The following is a 20,067-nucleotide window of genomic DNA, read 5'->3' as shown; positions in this document are numbered from 1 at the left end:
AAAAAAACCAAAAAAATATTATTTCCCACGGCTTTTTCTTTCCTCAGAAAGCACATCTATCCGCATTTACTCATCAGTAATCCTGAACCCACGAGGAAACCAACATGTAGGTTACTCGGCTCTTTCTCCTGCCACCGCTCGCGATTATTGTCACATCCAGAGACCTAGTCACATTATTTCTTCACGTCATTCACGACCCAGCCATGCAATTGCCTTAGACACTCAGCTCGATCACTTGAACGACCGTTTAGCCAGAAAGCCATTATTGATTAAAGCATTTCTCCCTCACATCCCATTGATCTCAATAGAGACCTTGAACCCGTGTTTTTATCACTATCCCCTTCACCCGCTCCGCCCAACGACACGCATGCGTGAACACCTCCGAGGTCACTATCTTCACCTCTTCACTCGCCGCAATTTTCAAGTCACTCGTTTTTTAAAAAAAAACTGTCTCCAACATGCCTATATTTATATCTAATTCCTGTTTTTCCTTCCCCCTTGCCTCCCATTTCCTTCATGTAAAGTAATGCGATAATAGGCATTGTGTTAATAACTGTTGTACAAAACAATAATGTTGATAATTCTTGTCCTGATGATGATGTCACAAATTTAAAAAGGCATCTAAACGTCGTCGACTAAAAAACCCTATATGCAATATGATAATGCTACATTATTTGATTCAATGGTATAGTTATGTTTAAGAGATTGAGTCTGTAGCACTGACCACAAGTATACAGACAGATTTTCGCTTTGCCCTTTTGGCCATTTCTTTGTTGTTTTGTCTTGATTGTTGTGGGTCACGGCGGTGCCCATTTGTTATCTTTTTTGGTTCTTAAAATTCACTTTATCAACCAGAACATTTAAAATAAATTTCTTGTCCGGCTGGACAAAAGACATACTACTTATCAGGTGTATGATTATTGTTTTCTGTATGTTATCTTGTTCACATGTAGGGACCACTGTTTTTTGAAAAGTGGGAAATTTATAGGCATTATCGGTGACACCCGAGTCTGCACCACCAGCGTCCAGGAGCCAACAGACATATCCGCATTCAGAGTGACATCATGTCGGGTGAAGCCTGTTTGCCCCTGAAGCACTTAGGAACAACAATGGAAGTAAACGGTGACTGTGGAGAGGGTGAATCTCATGGTTGTCAGCATCTCACACCAGAGGCTGGCCCGTTTTATGGATGCAAGTGCTTCGGAGCTGGGCACTGCTAATGGCTTACAGCTAAGTGGTGCAATGTGGGGTGATTTACATCAGCGAACTGTTTTTTTTTTCAAAAGACATGAACTAAAATCACAAACTGCAAGCATTTAAAATAAAAGGGGTGCCAGTTTTTGTTTCAAATGGAATACCTTTCCGCACAGTATGGTTTTAATTTGTCTGGTTTCCTGTTGTAAATATTTAAAAGGACACTTGCTGGGATATAACTTTATTGAAAGGACACTTCTTAGAAAAGGGGGTCTCTAGTTGGCAGAGGTAGGCACCTTTGTCCAAATAGGGACCCTTGCTTCTAGTCAGGGTAAGGGGGATACACTTCTAAAATAACCTCCGTTCACCCCCTTGGTAGCTTGGCACAAGCAGACAGGCTTATCTCAGAGGCAGTGTGTAAATCATTTTTGAACACAAACAGTAATACAGTGAAAACACTACAAATGGACACCACACCAGTTTGGAAATATAAGTCATCTTTATCTGAACAAAAACAAGACCAAATGACAAAAATCCACAAGACAGTATTAAAAATATGACTTTCAAATGGTAGAAATAGTTAAGTTCAAAGTAAATTGCAGATGCAACACTTTTCACACAAAGTACCGTTGATGCGTCCTGCACCCAAAACTTCGGAAATCGGTGCACTTGATGTGGCATGCTGCGATCTGTCGAGCCTCAGGCAGGTGCTGCAACGATTTCTTTGGTAATGCGTTGGAAATATGTGCGGATGCGTCACGCTTCTCGAAGTTGCATTATTTTTTCCAGCTCCCAGCAGCAAACAGCCTCCAGAGGTCCAAAACAACAGCAGGTACCTCTTAGCAGGTCAGAACTCCCAGCAAGGAAGTTCACTGGAGCTGGTGGTGAAGTCTTTGTGTCCTTTGTTCTCTGGTGGCAGAGAATCCCTGTGCTCAGTCAAAACCAGTTCTGTCCTCGCTGGTGCAGCTTCCTGGCAGGAGGCGGAGACAGCATTGTCCTTGGTAGACCAGGCCCATTCAGGTGAAAGGCAATCTCCTCCCCCTACTCTAAATGCAGCCCAGGTCTATTCAGCCCAGCCCTGACTCATCCAGACTCTCCTCCGAAGCCACTGCACCTACCCAGCCCTGGTCACTCCAAAGCCAGAAAGTCAATACACATCCTAGCAGAGGCACACTGGATGGCTAAGCAAGAAATACCTACTTTCTAAGAGTGGTATTTTCAAACACAGAATGTAAAAATCACCCTCAATAAAAGATGCATCTTAACATTCTGAATTCAGGCATATCAAACTTTATTTTCCTATCTTATTCCCAGGGGTAGTTATGCTTATGAGATTGTTATAAGCAAACTCCCAATCCCATCCTATGGGAACAGATAGCCTTGCAATAGTGAAAAACGAAATTGGTAGTATTTCACTATCAGGGCATGCCACACACATCAGGCATGTCCTACATTTCACATACGGTGCACCCTGCCCACAGGGGTACCATGGGCCTACCTTAGGGGCGATTAACATGTAAGAAAAGGGAAAGTTAGGGCCTAGCAACTGGGTGCAATTGTCAAGTCGACATGGCAGTACTAGACTGCATACAGGCACTGCAAAGGCAGGCCTGAGTTACAATTTGCAGGCTGCTTATGCGGGTGACACAATCAGTGCTGCAATCCTAATAGCAGCATTTGATTTACAAGCCCTGGGAACACACAGTGCACTGTACTAGGGACTAACTAGTAAATCAAAGAGCCAATTAAGGAAACACCACTCCATGACAACAATTTACAAAGGGAGCACTTGCACTTTGGCACTGAACAGCAGTGAGCAAGGCGGATAATGCCGAAACACGAAGGGTTTTTTCGGCTGCGAACTGCGAAATAATGGAATAAACCTTTTTTTTGGCAACTAATATGGATTGAACATTTATTGGTAGAAGCAGTGTGCGTATTGCGGCATTGCTGTTTTGTGTACAGACACACACACACATATATATATATATATATATCTATTCTGGCTCCAGGTTACACCGTTCCGAGGGTCACTCTCTATGTCGGGTGCCTAAAGAACGTGTCGGTGTATCGCGTTTCAAAATTAAAGCTCCAGTCTTTTCTAACCTATACCCAGCCGGGTCAGGAACAAAGACACAGCACTCCTGGGCTCAATTCATACAGCGGAGGTATTTTATTCAGGCAAACGCGTTTCGGGACAGCGTCCCTTCGTCAGTGGTTCAACAGTGGATCACACAGTTTCATGTTTTTAAATAAGACGCCAGAATTCGTGATAGACATCGAAAACGGACTAAAACGTCCACAATAACATAGCGCCATCTTAGACTGGTTTAAATCTAAATTTTCGGCATAATGTATCACAGTGTGTGTTTATATTTAAATTTAAACATTTCGCCGTGTATCGGCCAGTGCACAAAAAGACCCGTTTTCATGTTTTCATGTCCATAAGGGTGTTCACTCTTACGATAGGGATAGTTGTGTGAATTATTCTGTAGTCTCAATGACAATCATGGCCCATCGACCTTGATATAACTTCAACTGAAGTTTACTTCAGATCTAATCTTGCCGTGTATCGGCAATGGCAGCCTTCATGGCTGCATATATTCTCACTACTTCATCCCTTTCCCCGAGCATTTCCCAACCAATTGATCTGGATCAAATTATTACATGATAAAAAAGTCTCATTTTTATATTATCCACCACCCATCTCATCTATTCAATCCTTCATATTTATACAGTCATTTTACATCCTCTTAATTGTTTCAGTTCATGTCTTCTTTCATCACAGTTTTTTCAATCCAAAAATTATTTCAACTTTCACATGCTTTTACTATTCATATATCCCATTATCCAAGGTGAGTTGCCATCTCCTCTCCCATGTTCAGACCCCCCGGTGCCTTCGTTTCCAAATCAATAATGTAACGCGATTCAAGTCTTCTAAGGGTCTGCAGTCTGTTCCCTCCCCTGATATTTTCCGGGACACAGTCTAAACAGAAAAACCTAAGTAGGTCTCTATTACTGTTATGCTTGATCGCAAAGTGTCTAGCGACAGGGTATGTAAAGCCCTTATTCATAATCGCTCTCATATGTTCTAAAATTCTTAATTTTACAGAATTGATAGTGCTACCAATATATTTCAATTGGCAGGGGCACTGTAAACAATACACTGCATGAGCCGTCTGACAGGTCATGAATTTGTTGATTTTCCTTTCGCCTTGACAGCCTCTCACTTTGTAGGTTAGTGTGCGTTTGCTAAAAGCGCACGCTTTGCACTTCCCGCATGGAAAGAAGCCTTTAGCCTCCCTCAGCGTGCCTTTGGTGTTTCGTAAGGGTTCCAGATGGCTCTGGACCATATGGTCCCTTAAGGATCTTGCCTTCCTAAAAGTAAACTGCGGGGTGACAGGTATGTCCAACCCCACAATATGGTCTGTTTTTAGGATATGCCAATGTTTGGCCATGATTGTCCTTAGTTTGAAAGAGTTCGCCGAGTAAGTTGTTACCATGCGAAACTTCCCTTCCACTTTGGGCCTTTCTTTCTTTTGGAACAGTGCATTGCGTGGCAGGGCCTTTACACGATTTAGACTCTCATGTAGGAGTTTTGATTTATAACCCCTTTCCTCAAATCTGTCCATACTCTCTCTGACTGCTAGATCAAAGTCCTCCTCATGGGTACAGTTTCGTTTCAGTCTGAGAAACTCCCCATAGGGGATACTATTGATCATTTTACGAGGGTGACTACTAGTGGAAAACAGAACACTGTTCACGGCTGTTGGTTTCCGATAGAGGGAAGTTGAAATTTTCCCACCCTTTATGGATACCTGTAGATCTAAGTAGTTGACTTGTGATTTACTGATGTCCCCCGTAAACCTTAAATTGCAGTCATTATGATTTAACAACTCAATGTATTCTCGTACTTCCTCTGTGGACCCATCCCATACTAGGAACAGGTCGTCAATGTACCTGTACCAGGTCACCACTTTGTTGTTCCATGTGGCGTTACTTCGACCCCAGGCTTCCTGCTCCTCCCACCAGCCCACGAATAAATTCGCGTAGCTGGGGGCGAAGCAGGAACCCATCGCCATGCCCGACTTCTGTCTGTATAGAGTTTCCTGGAAAAGGAATATGTTATTGTTTAAACAAAAATCCACTAATTCAAGTATCATTTTGTTATGCATCGCAAATTTTAGTGATCTTTTTCCCCAAAAATATTCAATTGCTTTCATTCCCTGACCATGTTCTATGCACGTGTATAGACTAGTTATGTCCAATGTTATCATCACATAGGAGGGTTGCCATATCAGTCTTTCAATCTTCTCAATAAAGTCTGTTGTGTCTCGAATATAAGACTTGAGTTCCAGAACAAATTCGAAGAGATAGAGGTTTAAAAACTTTGAAAGGTTTTCTGTTAGACCTCCTACAGAGGAAATAATGGGTCGTCCTGGTGGTTTGTCCATGTTTTTGTGAACCTTGGGTAGGTGGTAAAAGGTAGGTATGGTGGGGTTGGTGGTCTTCCAGAATAGGTATTCTTCTAAATCCAGCATTTGTTTACCATGCCACTTTTTCAAAAGTTCATGGAGGATTACAATGCTTGTTAGATATTCTTTTTTATCAATTTGAGTGTAACAGTGAGTATCTTGTAGCTGACGTTTTGCTTCCTCAATATAGTCGTCACGTGACATAATGACAACATTGCCTCCTTTGTCGGAGGGTTTGCAAATGATGGACTTATCGTCCGCCAGAGTTTTTATTGCTGTTCTCTGATCCTTCGTGATATTAAATTTATTATATCCATGGTTTGTTGTTCTCATGGCCATCAGATCCCTGATGACCGCCTCAGAGAATGTGTCAATGGCATCCGTTGCAGTTTGAGGTACAAATTTCGATGGTAGCTTAAATCCACTGGTTGGAGCCTCTTGGTCAACGTCAACGTTTGCTAGTCTCTGTGTGAGAGAGTTGTTAGAGATGTTTTCATCGTATTCATTGCCCTCTCGCAAATTTTCCAAGAGTTCACATGTAGTTAAGTCATTTACACTCAACAGATCGGTTCCTTTCTTGTTACCCCGTAGGTACTTCATCTCTTTGGCTGTGGGTTTTACCTTAAAATATTTGTGCAACTTGATCTTTCTAACAAATTTATAGAGCTCGATCCTTGTTTGCGTGTATTCCATCTGCGAGTTCGGGCAGAAGGTCAATCCCAATTTTAAGACTGACTCCTCGCTCAAGGATAGGACTCTTTTTGACAAGTTGATAATCGTTAGGGAATTGTTTTGTGTTACCATCTTTGGCCTCTCTTGCTTCTTGTTATCCGCGAGGTTGTATTGGCCTTTCCTCTGCCCCTTCCTCTTCCAGCCACCTCTTCTTGTTTGTCTGCCTCCTCCGGTGGTTTGTTTTTTCCATCCCTTAGCCAGCTGTGTCTGATGACTTTGAATTCCTGATGAAAAGGAATCTTCTTTTGTGGGATAGGTGGATTTGTTGTTTCATCCCCAGAGGCTTCACTCAGATTGATGTCTGATTCCGATGTTTCAATTCTAGATTCAGGTGGCGCCCCGGATTTCTGATCTTTCTTGGCCAATTCTTTTCGGGGCTGATCGTATTTTTTAGCAAAGGTAAGTACTCTGCCCATCGCATAGTCCCGCTCATCTCGATCAAATTTTTCCTGCTTTCTCATTTTGATTTTTAGTTCATATTTTTGCAATCTCTTTTTCATTGATGTTCGGAGTCGTTCTTGTTCCTCCTTGTCGGTGTTTTTTTGTAGTTCTTCCTCCATTGTCTCTATTTCCTTGACCGTCCTATCCCGGTCACTCCATGCAAATTGCACCAGAATTTCAAGCATCCCTTTGCAGGATAAGGCAATGTGGGCAGCCCAAGCTTCTAGCAGAAGCGGATCGGGATTTTCATAGGCAGGTACGGTAAATATTCGCAATCCCCTAGGTACACGTTGCACTTCAATGTACCCTTGGAGTGATGTACCCTCCCACCACTTCCTGAGTTCTCTCTCGTAAAGTTTTTCTAACTTCTGGAATTGTGTGACCAGGATGTTTGTATCTTCCGTACTGGCCTTCGGTGGTGGTTTAGTAATATCCGGGTTTTTGTTTTTAAACATGTCCCCAGCTGCATCCCTGCGTTCACTCATGTTGAACATTTTTCGGCTTTGTGTGGTTCAGGCGGTCCGATCCCGGACTCTCGCCTGCCCCCTCCTTTGCTGATATTATAGATTGAGCCCTCGACACACCTCCAAATAAATAACAGTTTTGGGATACCGGGTAAAGTTTAGAGAGTGATGTTTGAATTATGGCTTACCGCTTCACGTCGCAGAGTTTTCCGTTCCTTTATCAGTCTCTCTTTATGTCCTCACGTATTTTTTCAATGTTCCGGTTAACAGATTTTGTTCTCCCAAATCAGATCCAACGGACTATGGAGAGTCACTTCTTTCACTCCTCGTTCGTGGATGGAGGTGGTGCACCCCCGTTAAAAGATTCTGGCTCCAGGTTACACCGTTCCGAGGGTCACTCTCTATGTCGGGTGCCAAAAGAACGCATCGGTGTATCGCGTTTCAAAATTAAAGCTCCAGTTTTTTTTAAACTATACCCAGCCGGGTCAGGAACAAAGACACAGCACTCCCGGGCTCAATTCATACAGCGGAGGTATTTTATTCAGGCAAACGCGTTTCGGGACAGCGTCCCTTCGTCAGTGGTTCAACAGTGGATCACACAGTTTCATGTTTTTAAATAAGACGCCAGAATTCGTGATAGACATCGAAAACGGACTAAAACGTCCACAATAACATAGCGCCATCTTAGACTGGTTTAAATCTACATTTTCGGCATAATGTATCACAGTGTGTGTTTATATTTATATTTAAATTTAAACGCGTTTGCCTGAATAAAATACCTCCGCTGTATGAATTGAATTGTTAGAAAAGACTGGAGCTTTAATATATATTTACTCTAATTCCGTTTACTACGTGGCGTGGTGTGGCTACACTGTGCCTTGTTGTTCCGGACTCAGCGCAATATATATATATATATATATATATAAACAAACAACTTTTCCTCCCAGTTTGAAGAAAATGCACAGACTACTCACGATGCTTCAGTGATTTATTTACACGAAGTCAGCAGCTCCCTGCCGACGCGTTTCGCCACTTAAGGCTTGGTCACGGTGAATGTGGTCAGTTACAAAGTGCTATTTACATCTTAAATCATTACCATAAACAGAGGACTTTCGTTAGACTTCACAGACTACCTTGTAGTCGCCATCTTAGAGTGTGGAATAATTTCGTTTTTTGCCACCAAACTTTTCAAAAATTAAATTTTTCCAGCATTCTGCTAGTTCATAAATATTTACATGGAGTTAGCTTAATATCGCCCAAGTGGGCAATTCATTTTTCGTGATACGCTATCAAATTTGTCAACAAATTAAATCCCAGTGCTTATACTCTTATTACGCCCCAGTGGGCTCCTGTTAAACATATATTTATAAATAAGCTTTATAATCAATAATCCCAATGTGGGCAGTTGCATTCCAACAATTCATAAAGTCAACAAATTATATCGCCAGATTTGGCTCAATTCATGCCCCAGTGGGCTGGTGTACCAAGTAACAGTTCCTGAGCTGATTTACTCCACAATTATCAAAAGTCTTGCCCCAGTGGGCTACTTGTAAGTGGCTCTCCTTGTATCCACAAAAATGTTACGTTTGTCCTCCAGATCTTGTTACATGTTCCTGCATGAAAAAGATGTAATTTTTAAAATTCATAAATTCGACATATTTACATGTTAAAACTGGAGAGAGATGTCTGAAACTGGTTATATTTACACACATTATCATAGGTGGTCTGCCATTTCTTCACTGCAATTCATCCCATTTGGATGTAAGGTCCCGAAGTCAATGATATATTTCGACTCGAGGATTCTCAGCTGTCGCAACCTATCACCACCCCTTACATGTTCTTTGACTGCATCAAGTACCACGAATTTCAACAGATTGTCATTCTGGTTGTGGTGTGTCTTGAAATGTCGGGCAACAGGGTAAAGTTCATTGTTATTTCTAATGGCCCGTTTATGTTCCAATATCCTGATTTTTGCCCTGTGTTTGGTGCTTCCAATGTAGACTTTCCCACAGGGACAAATTAAACAGTACACACAGTATTCGGTATTACAGTCAAAGTTGCCCATGATAGAAAATGGCCTGGAGCTGTTGGGCATCTGTATTTTCTTACAATTAGTACTTCCTTTACAGGCCTTGCACTTCATACAACACTCAAATCCTGCTCTATTCCTGGCTGTCGTTTTCTTTCTAGACGAAACCATATTTTTGCTTAGATCGTCTTTCAAAGATCTTCCCTTGCGAAAAGTAATCTGGGGATTCTCTGTTATGTGTTTGCTCAGGAATTTATCAGTAGTTAGAATTGGCCAGTTTTTTGTCAGTATCTTTCTTACCTGATATGCTTGCCCAGAATAGGTAGTGATAAATCTTACTGTCCCCTCCTCTTCACTCACGTTTCTTTGTTTGGGTACTAGTAAGTCAGTTCTTGACATTTTATCCCTGACCCCCTAGGTTTGATGTGGAGGCTTTAAAAGGGCCCCGCGGGGCAACAAAAAAAAATAAAAAATTTTGTTTTTTTTGCGTGGATAGCGCCCGGTTCGCGAACCGGGAAGCGGCCCGGGGAGCGTACTATAAGGAAAAAAGAATGATAGACTTTTCAAATACTGTATGTTAATTGATTGTTGGTTTTGTTGATTATTTTTTTTTTTTAAACAATTATTTATTGTGTTTCAAAATTTAATAAAATGTCTAACATTTCACTGTCTGAAATGTCGTTATTTTCATTGAACATAGCTTGTAATGTTTGAGTGTGTAAAATGTCCTCATTTTCAAGGAGGACATCTACTGCTTGCACACATTGCAGTAGTTCTTGGTCCCAAGTTTCATCCATAAATTCTATATAATTTGGATCAATTATTTCTTGGTTGATCTCTTGCAGGACAATTTCAAATGAAACTTTGTGTTCGCCTTCCATTTTGTCTGAAATTTGGATAAAAAATATATTAGTAGAGATAGGGCACTGTTGGGATTAATTTTAGATAGGCAGTTTTTAACAGTGAATTTATCTTTGGGCAGTGTATAGTATCAGAGTGGAAGTAGGAATATAAAAAAGTGTATGTGATTTAACGTAAGTAAATTCATAATTATACAAGAGAAACCTAACTCCATCCATAACTATAACAGAGAAGTCTATCTAAATCTATAACTACTACAGAGGGATAGTATATAACTATCAGAAAAAGTTTACCATATTAACTTATAGTGCACCATATACTTCAGTTTTTAAAATAACAACTTACCTTTACAAAGAAGTTGAAATGATTAGTGAAAATCCAATTGAAATGTACACCAGGAAGTAGTAGTCAAAATGGCTGTGTTTCCTTCTCTTCCTTTATATATATTCAGGTACATAACCAATCAAATGTCAGGTAAAAAAATAATAGAAAATGAAAGTAACATTTTAATTGATTGTGAATTCCAACACTTCAGATGTGTTTTGTGAAGTAATTTACCTCAGGGTATTTAGAGAGGTCTACAGGCTAAATGGCTAAATGGAATTTCAACCAAATTTGTGAAAATGGTAGGGATTGGTATGTAGTATGAGCAAATCTATATTTGGTGAAAGTGTCTCAAGGGTTTCTTCTGTAAATTATTTTCCCACCTTTTTTGATGGAGCGCTTCCCGGGGAGCGCCCCGGTACGCGAACTGGCGAGCGCCCCGGTACGCGAACCTTAAGCCTTACGGGAGTCCACCATTTTGTGTTTCGGTCGAATTAAGATACAAGATGGAGGGCACATAATGTTCAGAATGGGTAGAAGGGGACACGGTAGACGTATTTTGACCCCCTAGGTTTTCTGAGGATGGCTGAGGAGGCCCATATGTGCGAAAAAAAAACATTTTTTTAAAAAATTTCGCGCGGTTAGCTTCCGGTTCGCGTACCGGGTAGCGCTCCGGGGAGCGTACTTTGTTGAAAATTAGTAAAAAAAGTTAGAGTAAAATAATAATTGTGAGTGATCAGATGTAGGGTAGCTCTGAGAAGAGCTTTTGGGTTTATGGTACATTTAGGTACTTATAAGTAGGTACCAATGCACATTTTTAAATTCAGAATGAAAACTCTGTTCCCTTCATCTGAGAAGTGAACTCCATCTCCTCTGTAGATATCTTGCATGTAGTAACGCAAGTTATTGTTGTACACGGAGCCCATTCCATGGTCTCTCATGTAAGCTGAAACAGATTTGTTTACATGCTTCCTCGACTTCTCAATTTGTGGACAAAATTGGTTCGACCACCTCCATTTCTGTCTTTGGCATATATTTGAATATACCAAGGCAGTTTGAGGAAAAAGTGCCATTAATTGCTCAAAGGTGTCCTTTAAAAGCATTTCCAGACCTACTCCAGTCAAAGTGCCCAAATCATTACCTCCACAGTGCACAATTAACAGGTCAGGTTTTGGCAAATGCATAAAGGTTTTCACCAATGGTATCAATTGGTGACATTTTAATCCTCTGTGGCCAAACCACTTAATTTCCACATCTTGTAAATTGAGGTTAGGTAAATTTCTGTTCTCAGCATACCTCTGAGCCCAATAGATGTAACTATGTCCAACAATCCAGACAGAAAACATGGTGAGAGAAGGTTCTGCTGCAGTCAGATGAAGTGTGGCAATGAAGTGGCAGTTGAAAAAATAAGAGTTTAAAATGAAAAAAACTGTGGAGTTTCTGTGTTAATGAAGCAGTAACAGTGATTGGTGGATTTTGATTGCTGAAAACAGAAAGTTAGGGTGCATGGATGAGTTCTTTGAAAGATGTAATTTGAATGGTCAAAAAAAAATCATTTAATGAAAGATTGCACTGGATACGCAGGTGCACTGAGAGTTCAGAGTTCAATTGAAACATTGTTGTGTGAACTTGCAAACACCAGAGGTCTTCCAGGAGGTGGTTGCTATGTAAAAAAGGCAGAGAGGGCAGAGGGGGGAAGGGTTTTGATTTGAAAAAAGTGAGGGAAGAGTTTTGATTGGGTGACATGAGAGATATGTGTGATGAATTACAGCATTTCTGTGCTTTCTATAGCTGCAGCCTCTGGAGTGCATACCCTTTGTTCTGCTGAAGACAAATTGGTGTATTTCTGAGACTGTTTTGAAACTCATAAAGTATTTGCTTAGGTGAGAAAAGATTTATTTAATTTAGATAGAGAATAGTGTGTCTTAAGGAGAAAATTATGAAGAAAGTTGTGTTTTTAAAATGTTGCTTTGTCTCAAGTGTTTTACAAATAGATTATGTTTCTTTGAGAAATTGTAATTGGAGAAAATGTGAAGTATTAGTACTGACAGGGTGTTTTTGTGCATAGGAGCTGTGCAGTGTTTTCAAATTATGACTTGAAAATCGTTTTTGAGGAAAAGGAATGCTTTTAAAATTTATGACAAGGAAATAATGGTGTCTGCTTCTTTATAAGGCATTTGAGTGTCTCTGATGTTATTTTTCCCATTTTAATTTAAGACCTTTCTCCGTGGGGCAAGTTCCTTGGAAATATGCTCCCACCTGTGCTTGGCAAATTTAGATTTTGAGTCTTTGAGTTACATAGCCATGTTAAAAGTGACCCAAAAATGCTGCAAAGGCAATCAAAAAACGCTTTCATGTGTCTTAAGGATATTTTAAGTCATTTCCCCATGTGCAGTGTTTTCAAATTATGACTTGAAAATCGTTTTTGAGGAAAAGGAATGCTTTTAAAATTTATGACAAGGAAATAATGGTGTCTGCTTCTTTATAAGGCATTTGAGTGTCTCTGATGTTATTTTTCCCATTTTAATTTAAGACCTTTCTCCGTGGGGCAAGTTCCTTTGAAATATGCTCCCACCTGTGCTTGGCAAATTTAGATTTTGAGTCTTTGAGTTACATAGCCATGTTAAAAGTGACCCAAAAATGCTGCAAAGGCAATCAAAAAACGCTTTCATGTGTCTTAAGGACATTTTCAGTCATTTCCCCATGTGCAGTGTTTTCAAATTATGACTTGAAAATCGTTTTTGAGGAAAAGGAATGCTTTTAAAATTTATGACAAGGACATAATGGTGTCTGCTTCTTTATAAGGCATTTGAGTGTCTCTGATGTTATTTTTCCCATTTTAATTTAAGACCTTTCTCCGTGGGGCAAGTTCCTTGGAAATATGCTCCCACCTGTGCTTGGCAAATTTAGATTTTGATTCTTTGAGTTACATAGCCATGTTAAAAGTGACCCAAAAATGCTGAAGAGAAATGAAATGAAGAAGCAAACACCATTATTTCCTTGTCATAAATTTTAAAAGCATTCCTTTTCCTCACAAACGATTTTAATTTCATTTTAAGTCATTTCCCCATGAATGTAGGTATACAATTGATTTATATGTTGTGTTTAAAAACGTTTTTTGAAATCAATTACATTTCTGGATATGTACTGCTAGAGCTTCATGCACCTTAAACAAACACATACGCAACGCCTCTGCATGACTGATCCTTGACATACCCCGCCACAGCCACATCACACCCCTCCTGAGAGACCTGCACTGGCTACCCATCAACAAGAGAATCACCTTTAAGCTCCGCACCCATGCTCACAAGGCACTCCTTGACACCGGACCAGCATACCTCAACAAGCAATTAATCATTTAAAATGCTAGGGACAGATTTATGATAGGTGTATGCCTCTTTTGCGCCACTGTGCGTCACTTTTGTGACGCAGTGGCGGTGCAAACGATTGCTATGTGGCGACAAAATTACAAATTGATGCATCTAGGTAGATGTGTCATGCTGTAAAAAACCTGTGCCACATGAAACCGATGCAGCAGTGATGCAAAAGATGCACCATGTTGCAAGACAGGCCTCACTTCATCTCCAACAAGATAAGAAGCTGAGTCTTCTGTAAATGTGAAAATTGTTGTATACACTGCTCAACTTCTGTGTACTCTTTGATATGCTAGACTCCATCTACACTATGAGGTACCTAAGCAAAGGAAACACAGGTGATGTAATTGTAAAATGAGGAAAAGAAACTCCACATTTTCAATTACATCACCTGTGTTTCTTAAGTTTACGAATGACATTGTGCAGATGAAGTTACGGTCTGTCCACGGACACAAAAGAGGTCTGGCCTTTGTTCAAGAGTGAAGTGCACATGACTTACTTCATCTCCTCTGTATTCTTCAACAAGCGTAAATTTGATCTGCAACCCTGAGTAGGTCTCACCTTAAACAAACCTCTGGATAGGCCACACCTTATCGTCATCCTGAATCAATCATTTAACATGTTAGGGACAGATTTATGATAGCCGTGTGCCTCTTTTGCGCTGCTGTGCGTCACTTTTGTGACGCAGCGGTGGTGCAAAAGATTTGCTATGTGGCGACATATTTAAAAATTGATGCATCTAGGCAGATGTGTCATGTTGTAAAGTCCTGTGCCACATGAAACCTGCGTCAGTTTTCATATAGGTGTTTTGTTGCAAGGTATGCATTAATTTGCAAGAAAGCCCTGTAAAACTAACACAGTGAAATTTAGAAGATTTCACTGAGTCAGCTTTATAGCATTGCTGAATCAAATCCTTACGCCTGTTTGAAACAGGCATAAGAAGTGATGCACCATGCAATGTGAGGGTTCCTCCTGTGCATTGCAGTAGACATGTCGCGCTTATGACGTGATTCCTGCAATGTGCTGCTTTTGCGGCACAGATGCGTGACGCATCTGTGCTGTTTTTGCTCAATGGTGCTCCACATTGTAAATGCGGCACACTATGGGTGGCAGAGCAGCGGTGCACATTAACTGGTGCATCCGTGGGGATGCGCCACTTAGCATAAATCTGCCCCTGTACATTTAAGTATGAGCAGGGGACACCGAGTCGGTGAGGCTTATCCAATGTTAAGAAGAGATGAGTCCTGTTCACTGAAAACTTGGATATAGGCCTCACCTCCTCAGCATCGCTGGACATGGCTAAATAATAGCTGCAAAATGTTACTCTTGTTAAACAATTTTACTAATATAATCTCTGAGATTTGTCTCTTACTCTGCAACATCTCATTGTTGTTATCTTTCTTTAAAGATAACGACAACATCAACATGAGCGACAATCAGCAATCAGTTGATCTTGACCTCATCATTGAACTCGTAATTGAAACGTCAGTGGAAGTAGATCCCTTGGATGATTTAAATCCTGAGGATGAAGAAGAACATGATGAGGATGCAGATTTGTCAGAATTGTATGACATAGGGTGGGAAGCTGACCTGCTTAAGCCTATGGAACTATAAACATTTATTTTTAAAATTTACAATAAATGAAAAGTAAAAATGTAAACTGTTTAATTTTAAATTAAACACACCTTCAAAAACAGGTTATGTGTAGTGTCTTCAATAAAATATTAAAATATGCTCATAAAATTAGATCAGATTCACATATAAAACAGCACAGGTAAAATGAATATGAATTCCATTTCTTTTCTGCTATTTCTGTATTCTAAATTTGCCAAGCACTAAAAAATATTCTATGTAAAAATGTGAAGTAGTGTGTTAAGTTTTTGATGACTGTTATTGATTTACTGTTTGGTAATAGTGGTTAATAACATTTTTTATTATATTTTACCACAGATTCAACTGCAGATCATTTCAAGATTTCAGCATGCCAACCAAGGATAGACTTAGAAAGGCTGCAAAACGTCAAAGACAGCAGGTCCATGAAATAATGCAGCAGTCCTCTAGCAAAAAAACTTGTCAAGTCACCAAGAAAGCACCGGGAAAGACCACAAAAACATTCATAAGAAATATTTGTAGTAAAAAAAGTATTACTACAGAAAATGTTTCAGTCCAGAAAAAGAGAAGCAATTTAAACGGAAAGGAAAGGCCAATCAAAAATGTTACTGCTAGAGCAAGAGATAACTCTGTGCATGATAGTAGAAGGAAACAACAGTTTAGGGACATTCGTAAACGAATGTTCCGCAACAGGATAATTGGCAATTTGTTAAAAAATATTAAGAAAGGTCAACAGAAAGTGGTTTTTTATAAGAGAAAAAAAAAGTTGAGAAAGTTATTGATCAGGCATTTGAAATTAAACGTAAGTTATTTATTTTGATAATCAATAGAATTAGGAAGCTAAACAAGGCAATTTATGATTTCAAAACAAATAGTAGATGGAAGAGAATAGTTAATCGTAGTAATTTTTGTGAAGTTTTTTCCAGAGAATGGATGCATAGTTCAAGTTGTGAGGCATTTTTTAATGAGGAGAGTTATTTCCAGGATAAGGATTTGGTGCATGCAGTTGACACCAGTGGTCGAGCTTATGAAGTGAAAGATGGTTGTCCAGTTGAAAAAGAAAAACTTGTGACAACAGAGGCAGAAGAGATGTTAGGTAATGAGGTTTTAGGAAGACGTCCTAAGGGACCTGTGTACACCTGGAAGTGTAGTAGTATTTGCAGTGTGCGACAGGATTCCATCAATTTGCTTTGTGATTTTGTACGGACATTTAATAAGAAAAGTTTGAAGCAGAAAATGAAGTTTTTGCAAGAATTAGATCCTTGCAGAGTGAGAGAAGTGACAGGTTTGCATGGTCATTCACTGGCTTGTCTTTCCAGGAGAGTATGCCAGAGTGTTTTTCATCATTTCAGGATGCTAGCATTGCATCATAATAAAGTGAGGAAATTAGTTAGAATGTTGTATTATGCTAAGAGTCCAGCAGTTATGCTTAAACAATTATGCACTGCTCTTTTGCATGGTTCTGAAATAGATGTGAAGAATATTTGTGAAGAAATTGAGTTTTGTTACTTTGGAAGTAAAGAGGAGAATGTTGAAATTGACCAAGAAGAAGAGGGTAATGTGGAAGATAGTGTACAGGTTTCCAGTACAGATAATTTTCAGAGGGAAATTGCCACGTTTCAGGTGAAATCAAGTGAGAGGCCTAATTTCACTTGTGTGTGTTGTCGACGCACTTATTATAAGAATCAGACTAAGTTAGTGGATTTATATGCAAAAAGTGAAAGGGAAAATAATAGTGAATGGAAGGATTTCACAACATACTTGATGGTAGAAAATTGTTTTGATTTGGGATCGGATCAACGTGTGTGTACTTATTGTTGTAGCAAATTAAATCAAAACCAGATGCCTGCTAGAGCAGTTCATAATAATCTGGAATTGGTTGAGATTCCTTCTGAATTGAAGGATTTAAATACTTATGAATCTATTTTGATTCAAAGTATCCATCCCTTTCAGGCTATTGTAAGAATGGAGCCAAAGACAGGGAAATTGCCTCCATCAGATTTACAGAGAGGATTAAAGGGAAGAGTTGTTTATTTGCCTCTAGATTTGAAGAAAAACATTAACACAATTGGAGTAGAAAAAGTGGAAGAGGACCCTCTGGTTATCTTAGTTAATGGGGTTCCGACAAAGAATAAGAAAATATGGCAAGATTTAGTGGATGTTAGGAAAGTCAAAAAGGCAACATTGTATTTGAAAAAAAAAAAGTACTATAAGAATATATATGTTGCAGAAGAGGAAGTAAGTGAGGAAGAGGATAGCGATTTGTGTGCTGGTCAAATTGAGAAAGTAGAACCCTCTACTAGTGAAGAAATATATGAACATTATAGTGTTCATCCTTTGCATTCCAAGGAAGTCATGGGGAATGCTATTGAGTTGTTTCAAATGAAACAAGCCAAAGGGAGTCCCATTAGTGTTTGGGAGGAAAGTTTGGAAGCTCGTTGTTTCCCACAGCTTTTTCCAACAGGTCAGGGAGGAAGATATGATAAGCGACCTCATCAAATTCCTGCTTCTGAATACCGGACTTTGCGATTGTATGCAGGAGATGCTAGGTTTCGACAATGTATTCCCTATTTGTTTCATCTCCTGTTTGAAAGCGATCTGTCTGGACTGTCATATGCAGTGAACCACATCTTGAAAAGTGGTATACACATGCAAAACATCTCGGTAAGTGACTTTATGGATAAAGTCAATGTCCAAGACAGTATTTTGGATTCTCACCTGATTAATCTCATGGCGTGTCAGCGTGGTACTAATGAGTACTGGTACCGTCGTCATGGTGATTTAAAATGTATGCTGAGGAACTTAGGAACTCCCACATGGTTCCTCACTCTGAGCTGTGCCGAGTATGGCTGGGAAGACTTACTTGAATTTCTACGAGAGGCAAATGGAAACATCGAAAACATCGAATTCAAGACACCCGGAGAACTGTGCTCTTTGGATCCAGTCAATGTATGCCGGTACTTCAATCATAGATTTGAAGCTATGATGTCTTTCATCATGAATAAGAAGAATCCACCTCTTGGAGAGGTGTTGGATTTCTTCTGGAGAAAGGAGTACCAAGCAAGAGGTGCTCCTCACATACATATGCTGTTGTGGATCAAGGATGCACCTAAATTTGGAACAGATCCAGAAGACTCAGTGATGAGTTTCATACAACAGTATTCTACGTGTGCTTTTCCAAACGCAAAGGAGAAGAAAAGCCTAAGAGAAAAAGTTCTACGTTTCCAAAGCCATCGTTGTGGAAAGTACTGTCGTCGTAAATTCCGAAACAAGGACAAGTTCTACACCAAATGTCGTTTCGGCTTTCCACGACCGGTGATTTCTAAAGGAAGAGTAAACAGTTTGATGTCTTCGCTGCGACATAATGTGATGAAGAAATCACCTAAAAACACATACAATTTGAAGAGGAACGAAGAGTCCAAGTACATCAACGACTACAACCCAGTGATTTTGTCCATGTGGAATGCTAACATGGATATACAGTTTGTGGCTGATAACTGTATGGCTGTGGCTCGGTATGTGACATCTTACATCACCAAAAAAGAAAAGACAGAATTGAAGGATATGTGGGAGGACATTTGCCATGAAAAGAGCCTCAGTAAGAAGTTGTACAGTTTCAGTCTGAAGATGTTGTCGCATCGAGAAATCGGAGCTTACGAATGTTCTGACCGGTTGTCTTCAGCAAGTCTCTATGCCAAATCCAGGAGTATCGTTTGGGCGAGTCTTGGTCTTGCTGCAACGCGTAATCGAGTTCTGAAACCTGTGCGGGAAATTGAGTATTTGGCGGAAAAGGAGCCAAACAGTACAGATATTTTGAAGACCAACATGTTGGATACATATTATCCAAATAGAAGCAGTCACCTCGAGAATGTTTGTCTGTATGAGGTTCTACAAAATTACATATTCAAGAGGAACATCAAAGAAGATATTGATAAAGGAGTGTATGCTGTAATTGGAAGTGAGGGATGTCTGGTCAAGCAAAGAAAAGGCCACTTGGTAAACCATCGAAAATTGAGTGGCGAATCTCCTGAAAGAAAAGAGTTTTTCTATTTAGCACTTTTGCAACTTTTCAAGCCTTGGCGTGCAGAAGAGGAACTGCTTGGAGATTTCCTCTGTTACAAAGACTCTTTCAATGCCGCCAAGGAGACCATAGAATGTCCTGTTTTTCCCAAATATGTAGAAATGTTGAATGCGGAAATCGAGCAGGAAGCAACAATTGCAGCCGAGATTGCCAGAGACAGTTCTCAGGACAGTCAGAGTTCTGCTTCATTGAGTCAGGATCCACTAGGAGGACCTGTTATCGAAAATGAGGCTGCCACTGCCATGAATGAAGTGGAAAGAGCCATGGCACATGCTCAGGAGGATGCAGTTAACTTAGAAGACTTGGAAAGACAACTCAACGTTGAGCAGAGGAAAATATATGACGAAGTAACCAAGCAAATTGATCATGGATTAAGTCATGATAAGAAAGAGTGCTCATGTACGTCGTTGAAGCCTGTCCGACTGTACGTGAGTGGAGAAGCGGGAACTGGAAAAAGTTTCCTCATTAAAGCAATTTCATG

Source organism: Lissotriton helveticus, chromosome 9, assembly GCF_964261635.1.
Source record: "Lissotriton helveticus chromosome 9, aLisHel1.1, whole genome shotgun sequence".
Classification (NCBI taxonomy): domain Eukaryota; kingdom Metazoa; phylum Chordata; class Amphibia; order Caudata; family Salamandridae; genus Lissotriton; species Lissotriton helveticus.
Note: the sequence above shows the minus strand (reverse complement) of the source record.